Raw genomic sequence first — 6,556 nt, forward strand, 5'->3', positions numbered from 1 at the left:
CCTCTCTCTCTCCCACACACTATCTCTCCCCCACTGTCTCTCCCTCTCTCTCACCAATCTCTCCCTCTCTCTCTCCCACACACTATCTCTCCCCCTTTGTCTCCATCTCTCTCCTCAGATCTCTCCCTCTCTCTCTCCCACACTATCTCTCCCCCTCTGTCTCCCTCTCTCCTCAGATCTCTCCCTCTCTCTCTCCCACACACTATCTCTCCCCCTCTATCTCTCTCTCTCTCTCTCCTCAGATCTCTCCCTCTCTCTCTCCCACACACTATCTATCCCCCTCTGTCTCCCTCTCTCTCCTCAGATCTCTCCCTCTCTCTCTCCCACACACTATCTATCCCCCTCTGTCTCCCTCTCTCCTCAGATCTCTCCCTCTCTCTCTCCCACACACTATCTCTCCCCCTCTGTCTCCCTCACTCTCCTCAGATCTCTCCCTCTCTCTCTCCCACACACTATCTGTCCCCCTCTATCTCTCTCTCTCTCTCTCCTCAGATCTCTCCCTCCCACACACTACCTCTCCCCCTCTGTCCCCCTTTCTATCCTCAGATCTCTCCCTCTCTCTCTCGCACACACCATCTCTTCCCCTCTGTCTCCCTCTCTATCCTCAGATCTCTCCCTCTCTCTCTCGCACACACCATCTCTTCCCCTCTGTCTCCCTCTCTATCCTCAGATCTCTCCCTCTCTCTCTCGCACACACCATCTCTTCCCCTCTGTCTCCCTCTCTCTCCTCAGATCTCTCCCTCTCTCTCCCACACACAGCATCTCTCCCCCTCTGTCTCCCTCTCTCTCCTCAGATCTCTCCCTCTCTCTCTCCCACACACTATCTCTCCCCCTCTGTCTCCCTCTCTCTCCTCAGATCTCTCCCTCTCTCTCTCCCACACACTACCTCTCCCCCTCTGTCTCCCTCTCTCTCCTCAGATCTCTCCCTCTCTCTCTCCCACACACTATCTCTCCCCCTCTGTCTCTCTCTCTCTCCTCAGATCTCTCCCTCTCTCTCTCCCACACACTATCTCTCCCCCACTGGCTCTCCCTCTCTCTCTCCCACACACTATCTCTCCCCCACTGTCTCTCCCTCTCTCTCTCTCTCACCAATCTCTCCCTCTCTCTCTCCCACACACTATCTCTCCCCCTTTGTCTCCCTCTCTCTCCTCAGATCTCTCCCTCTCTCTCTCCCACACTATCTCTCCCCCTCTGTCTCCCTCTCTCCTCAGATCTCTCCCTCTCTCTCTCCCACACACTATCTCTCCCCCTCTATCTCTCTCTCTCTCTCTCCTCAGATCTCTCCCTCTCTCTCTCCCACACACTATCTCTCCCCCTCTATCTCTCTCTCTCTCTCTCCTCAGATCTCTCCCTCTCTCTCTCCCACACACTATCTATCCCCCTCTGTCTCCCTCTCTCTCCTCAGATCTCTCCCTCTCTCTCTCCCACACACTATCTCTCCCCCTCTGTCTCTCCCTCTCTCTCTCTCCCACACACTATCTCTCCCCCTCTCTCTCCCACACACTATCTCTCCCCATCTCTCTCCCACACACTATCTCTCCCCCTCTCTCTCCCACACACTATCTCTCCCCCTCTCTCTCCCACACACTATCTCTCCCCCTCTCTCTCCCACACACTATCTCTCCCCCTCTCTCTCCCACACACTATCTCTCCCCCTCTCTCTCCCACACACTATCTCTCCCCCTCTCTCTCCCACACACTATCTCTCCCCCTCTCTCTCCCACACACTATCTCTCCCCCTCTCTCTCCCACACACTATCTCTCCCCCTGTCTCCCTCTCTCCTCAGATCTCTCCCTCTCTCTCTCCCACACACTATCTCTCCCCCTCTGTCTCTCCCTCTCTCTCTCTCCCACAGATCTCTCCCTCTCTCTCTCCCACACACTATCTCTCCCCCTCTGTCTCCCTCTCTCTCCTCAGATCTCTCCCTCTCTCTCTCCCACACACTATCTCTCCCCCTCTGTCTCCCTCTCTCTCCTCAGATCTCTCCCTCTCTCTCTCCCACACACTATCTCTCCCCCTCTGTCTCCCTCTCTCTCCTCAGATCTCTCCCTCTCTCTCTCCCACACACTATCTCTCCCCCTCTGTCTCTCTCTCTCTCCTCAGATCTCTCCCTCTCTCTCTCCCACACACTATCTCTCCCCCACTGTCTCTCCCTCTCTCTCTCTCTCTCTCTCTCTCCCACACACTATCTCTCCCCCTCTGTCTCCCTCTCTCCTCAGATCTCTCCCTCTCTCTCTCCCACACACTATCTCTCCCCCTCTGTCTCTCTCTCTCTCTCTCTCCTCAGATCTCTCCCTCTCTCTCTCCCACACACTATCTCTCCCCCTCTGTCTCCCTCTCTCCTCAGATCTCTCCCTCTCTCTCTCGCACACACCATCTCTCCCCCTCTGTCTCCCTCTCTCTCCTCAGATCTCTCCCTCTCTCTCTCCCACACACTATCTCTCCCCCTCTGTCTCCCTCTCTCTCCTCAGATCTCTCCCTCTCTCTCTCCCACACACTATCTCTCCCCCTCTGTCTCCCTCTCTCTCCTCAGATCTCTCCCTCTCTCTCTCCCACACACTATCTCTCCCCCCTCTGTCTCCCTCTCTCTCCTCAGATCTCTCCCTCTCTCTCTCCCACACACTATCTCTCACCCTCTGTCTCTCTCTCTCTCCTCAGATCTCTCCCTCTCTCTCTCCCACACATTATCTCTCCCCCACTGTCTCTCCCTCTCTCTCTCTCTCACCAATCTCTCCCTCTCTCTCTCCCACACACTATCTCTCCCCCTTTGTCTCCATCTCTCTCCTCAGATCTCTCCCTCTCTCTCTCCCACACTATCTCTCCCCCTCTGTCTCCCTCTCTCCTCAGATCTCTCCCTCTCTCTCTCCCACACACTATCTCTCCCCCTCTATCTCTCTCTCTCTCTCTCTCCTCAGATCTCTCCCTCTCTCTCTCCCACACACTATCTATCCCCCTCTGTCTCCCTCTCTCTCCTCAGATCTCTCCCTCTCTCTCTCCCACACACTATCTATCCCCCTCTGTCTCCCTCTCTCCTCAGATCTCTCCCTCTCTCTCTCCCACACACTATCTCTCCCCCCTCTGTCTCCCTCACTCTCCTCAGATCTCTCCCTCTCTCTCTCCCAAACACTATCTCTCCCCCTCTGTCTCTCTCTCTCTCTCTCTCCTCAGATCTCTCCCTCTCTCTCTCCCACACACTATCTCTCCCCCTCTGTCTCCCTCTCTCCTCAGATCTCTCCCTCTCTCTCTCGCACACACCATCTCTCCCCCTCTGTCTCCCTCTCTCTCCTCAGATCTCTCCCTCTCTCTCTCCCACACACTATCTCTCCCCCTCTGTCTCCCTCTCTCTCCTCAGATCTCTCCCTCTCTCTCTCCCACACACTATCTCTCCCCCTCTGTCTCCCTCTCTCTCCTCAGATCTCTCCCTCTCTCTCTCCCACACACTATCTCTCCCCCTCTGTCTCCCTCTCTCTCCTCAGATCTCTCCCTCTCTCTCTCCCACACACTATCTCTCACCCTCTGTCTCTCTCTCTCTCCTCAGATCTCTCCCTCTCTCTCTCCCACACACTATCTCTCCCCCACTGTCTCTCCCTCTCTCTCTCTCTCACCAATCTCTCCCTCTCTCTCTCCCACACACTATCTCTCCCCCTTTGTCTCCATCTCTCTCCTCAGATCTCTCCCTCTCTCTCTCCCACACTATCTCTCCCCCTCTGTCTCCCTCTCTCCTCAGATCTCTCCCTCTCTCTCTCCCACACACTATCTCTCCCCCTCTATCTCTCTCTCTCTCTCTCTCCTCAGATCTCTCCCTCTCTCTCTCCCACACACTATCTATCCCCCTCTGTCTCCCTCTCTCTCCTCAGATCTCTCCCTCTCTCTCTCCCACACACTATCTATCCCCCTCTGTCTCCCTCTCTCCTCAGATCTCTCCCTCTCTCTCTCCCACACACTATCTCTCCCCCCTCTGTCTCCCTCACTCTCCTCAGATCTCTCCCTCTCTCTCTCCCACACACTATCTCTCCCCCTCTATCTCTCTCTCTCTCTCTCCTCAGATCTCTCCCTCCCACACACTACCTCTCCCCCTCTGTCTCCCCTTTCTATCCTCAGATCTCTCCCTCTCTCTCTCGCACACACCATCTCTTCCCCTCTGTCTCCCTCTCTATCCTCAGATCTCTCCCTCTCTCTCTCGCACACACCATCTCTTCCCCTCTGTCTCCCTCTCTATCCTCAGATCTCTCCCTCTCTCTCTCGCACACACCATCTCTTCCCCTCTGTCTCCCTCTCTCTCCTCAGATCTCTCCCTCTCTCTCTCGCACACAGCATCTCTCCCCCTCTCTGTCTCCCTCTCTCTCCTCAGATCTCTCCCTCTCTCTCTCCCACACACTATCTCTCCCCCTCTGTCTCCCTCTCTCTCCTCAGATCTCTCCCTCTCTCTCTCCCACACACTACCTCTCCCCCTCTGTCTCCCTCTCTCTCCTCAGATCTCTCCCTCTCTCTCTCCCACACACTATCTCTCCCCCTCTGTCTCTCTCTCTCTCCTCAGATCTCTCCCTCTCTCTCTCCCACACACTATCTCTCCCCCACTGGCTCTCCCTCTCTCTCTCCCACACACTATCTCTCCCCCACTGTCTCTCCCTCTCTCTCTCTCTCACCAATCTCTCCCTCTCTCTCTCCCACACACTATCTCTCCCCCTTTGTCTCCCTCTCTCTCCTCAGATCTCTCCCTCTCTCTCTCCCACACTATCTCTCCCCCTCTGTCTCCCTCTCTCCTCAGATCTCTCCCTCTCTCTCTCCCACACACTATCTCTCCCCCCTCTCTCTCTCCTCAGATCTCTCCCTCTCTCTCTCCCACACACTATCTCTCCCCCTCTATCTCTCTCTCTCTCTCTCCTCAGATCTCTCCCTCCCACACACTATCTCTCCCCCTCTCTCTCCCACACACTATCTCTCCCCCTCTCTCTCCCACACACTATCTCTCCCCCTCTCTCTCCCACACACTATCTCTCCCCCTCTCTCTCCCACACACTATCTCTCCCCCTCTCTCTCCCACACACTATCTCTCCCCCCTCTCTCTCCCACACACTATCTCTCCCCCTCTCTCTCCCACACACTATTTCTCCCCCTCTCTCTCCCACACACTATCTCTCCCCCTCTCTCTCCCACACACTATCTCTCCCCCTCTCTCTCCCACACACTATCTCTCCCCCTCTCTCTCCCACACACTATCTCTCCCCCTCTCTCTCCCACACACTATCTCTCCCCCTCTCTCTCCCACACACTATCTCTCCCCCTCTCTCTCCCACACACTATCTCTCCCCCTCTCTCTCCCACACACTATCTCTCCCCCTCTCTCTCCCACACACTATCTCTCCCCCTCTCTCTCCCACACACTATCTCTCCCCCTGTCTCCCTCTCTCCTCAGATCTCTCCCTCTCTCTCTCCCACACACTATCTCTCCCCCTCTGTCTCTCCCTCTCTCTCTCTCCCACAGATCTCTCCCTCTCTCTCTCCCACACACTATCTCTCCCCCTCTGTCTCCCTCTCTCTCCTCAGATCTCTCCCTCTCTCTCTCCCACACACTATCTCTCCCCCTCTGTCTCCCTCTCTCTCCTCAGATCTCTCCCTCTCTCTCTCCCACACACTATCTCTCCCCCTCTGTCTCCCTCTCTCTCCTCAGATCTCTCCCTCTCTCTCTCCCACACACTATCTCTCCCCCTCTGTCTCTCTCTCTCTCCTCAGATCTCTCCCTCTCTCTCTCCCACACACTATCTCTCCCCCACTGTCTCTCCCTCTCTCTCTCTCTCTCTCTCCCACACACTATCTCTCCCCCTCTGTCTCCCTCTCTCCTCAGATCTCTCCTCTCTCTCTCCCACACACTATCTCTCCCCCTCTGTCTCTCTCTCTCTCTCTCTCCTCAGATCTCTCCCTCTCTCTCTCCCACACACTATCTCTCCCCCTCTGTCTCCCTCTCTCCTCAGATCTCTCCCTCTCTCTCTCGCACACACCATCTCTCCCCTCTGTCTCCCTCTCTCTCCTCAGATCTCTCCCTCTCTCTCTCCCACACACTATCTCTCCCCCTCTGTCTCCCTCTCTCTCCTCAGATCTCTCCCTCTCTCTCTCCCACACACTATCTCTCCCCCTCTGTCTCCCTCTCTCTCCTCAGATCTCTCCCTCTCTCTCTCCCACACACTATCTCTCCCCCTCTGTCTCCCTCTCTCTCCTCAGATCTCTCCCTCTCTCTCTCCCACACACTATCTCTCACCCTCTGTCTCTCTCTCTCTCCTCAGATCTCTCCCTCTCTCTCTCCCACACACTATCTCTCCCCCACTGTCTCTCCCTCTCTCTCTCTCTCACCAATCTCTCCCTCTCTCTCTCCCACACACTATCTCTCCCCCTTTGTCTCCATCTCTCTCCTCAGATCTCTCCCTCTCTCTCTCCCACACTATCTCTCCCCCTCTGTCTCCCTCTCTCCTCAGATCTCTCCCTCTCTCTCTCCCACACACTATCTCTCCCCCTCTATCTCTCTCTCTCTCTCCTCAGATCTCTCCCTCTCTCTCTCCC

Source organism: Heterodontus francisci, unplaced genomic scaffold (genome assembly GCF_036365525.1).
Source record: "Heterodontus francisci isolate sHetFra1 unplaced genomic scaffold, sHetFra1.hap1 HAP1_SCAFFOLD_1446, whole genome shotgun sequence".
Taxonomy (NCBI): Eukaryota; Metazoa; Chordata; class Chondrichthyes; order Heterodontiformes; family Heterodontidae; genus Heterodontus; species Heterodontus francisci.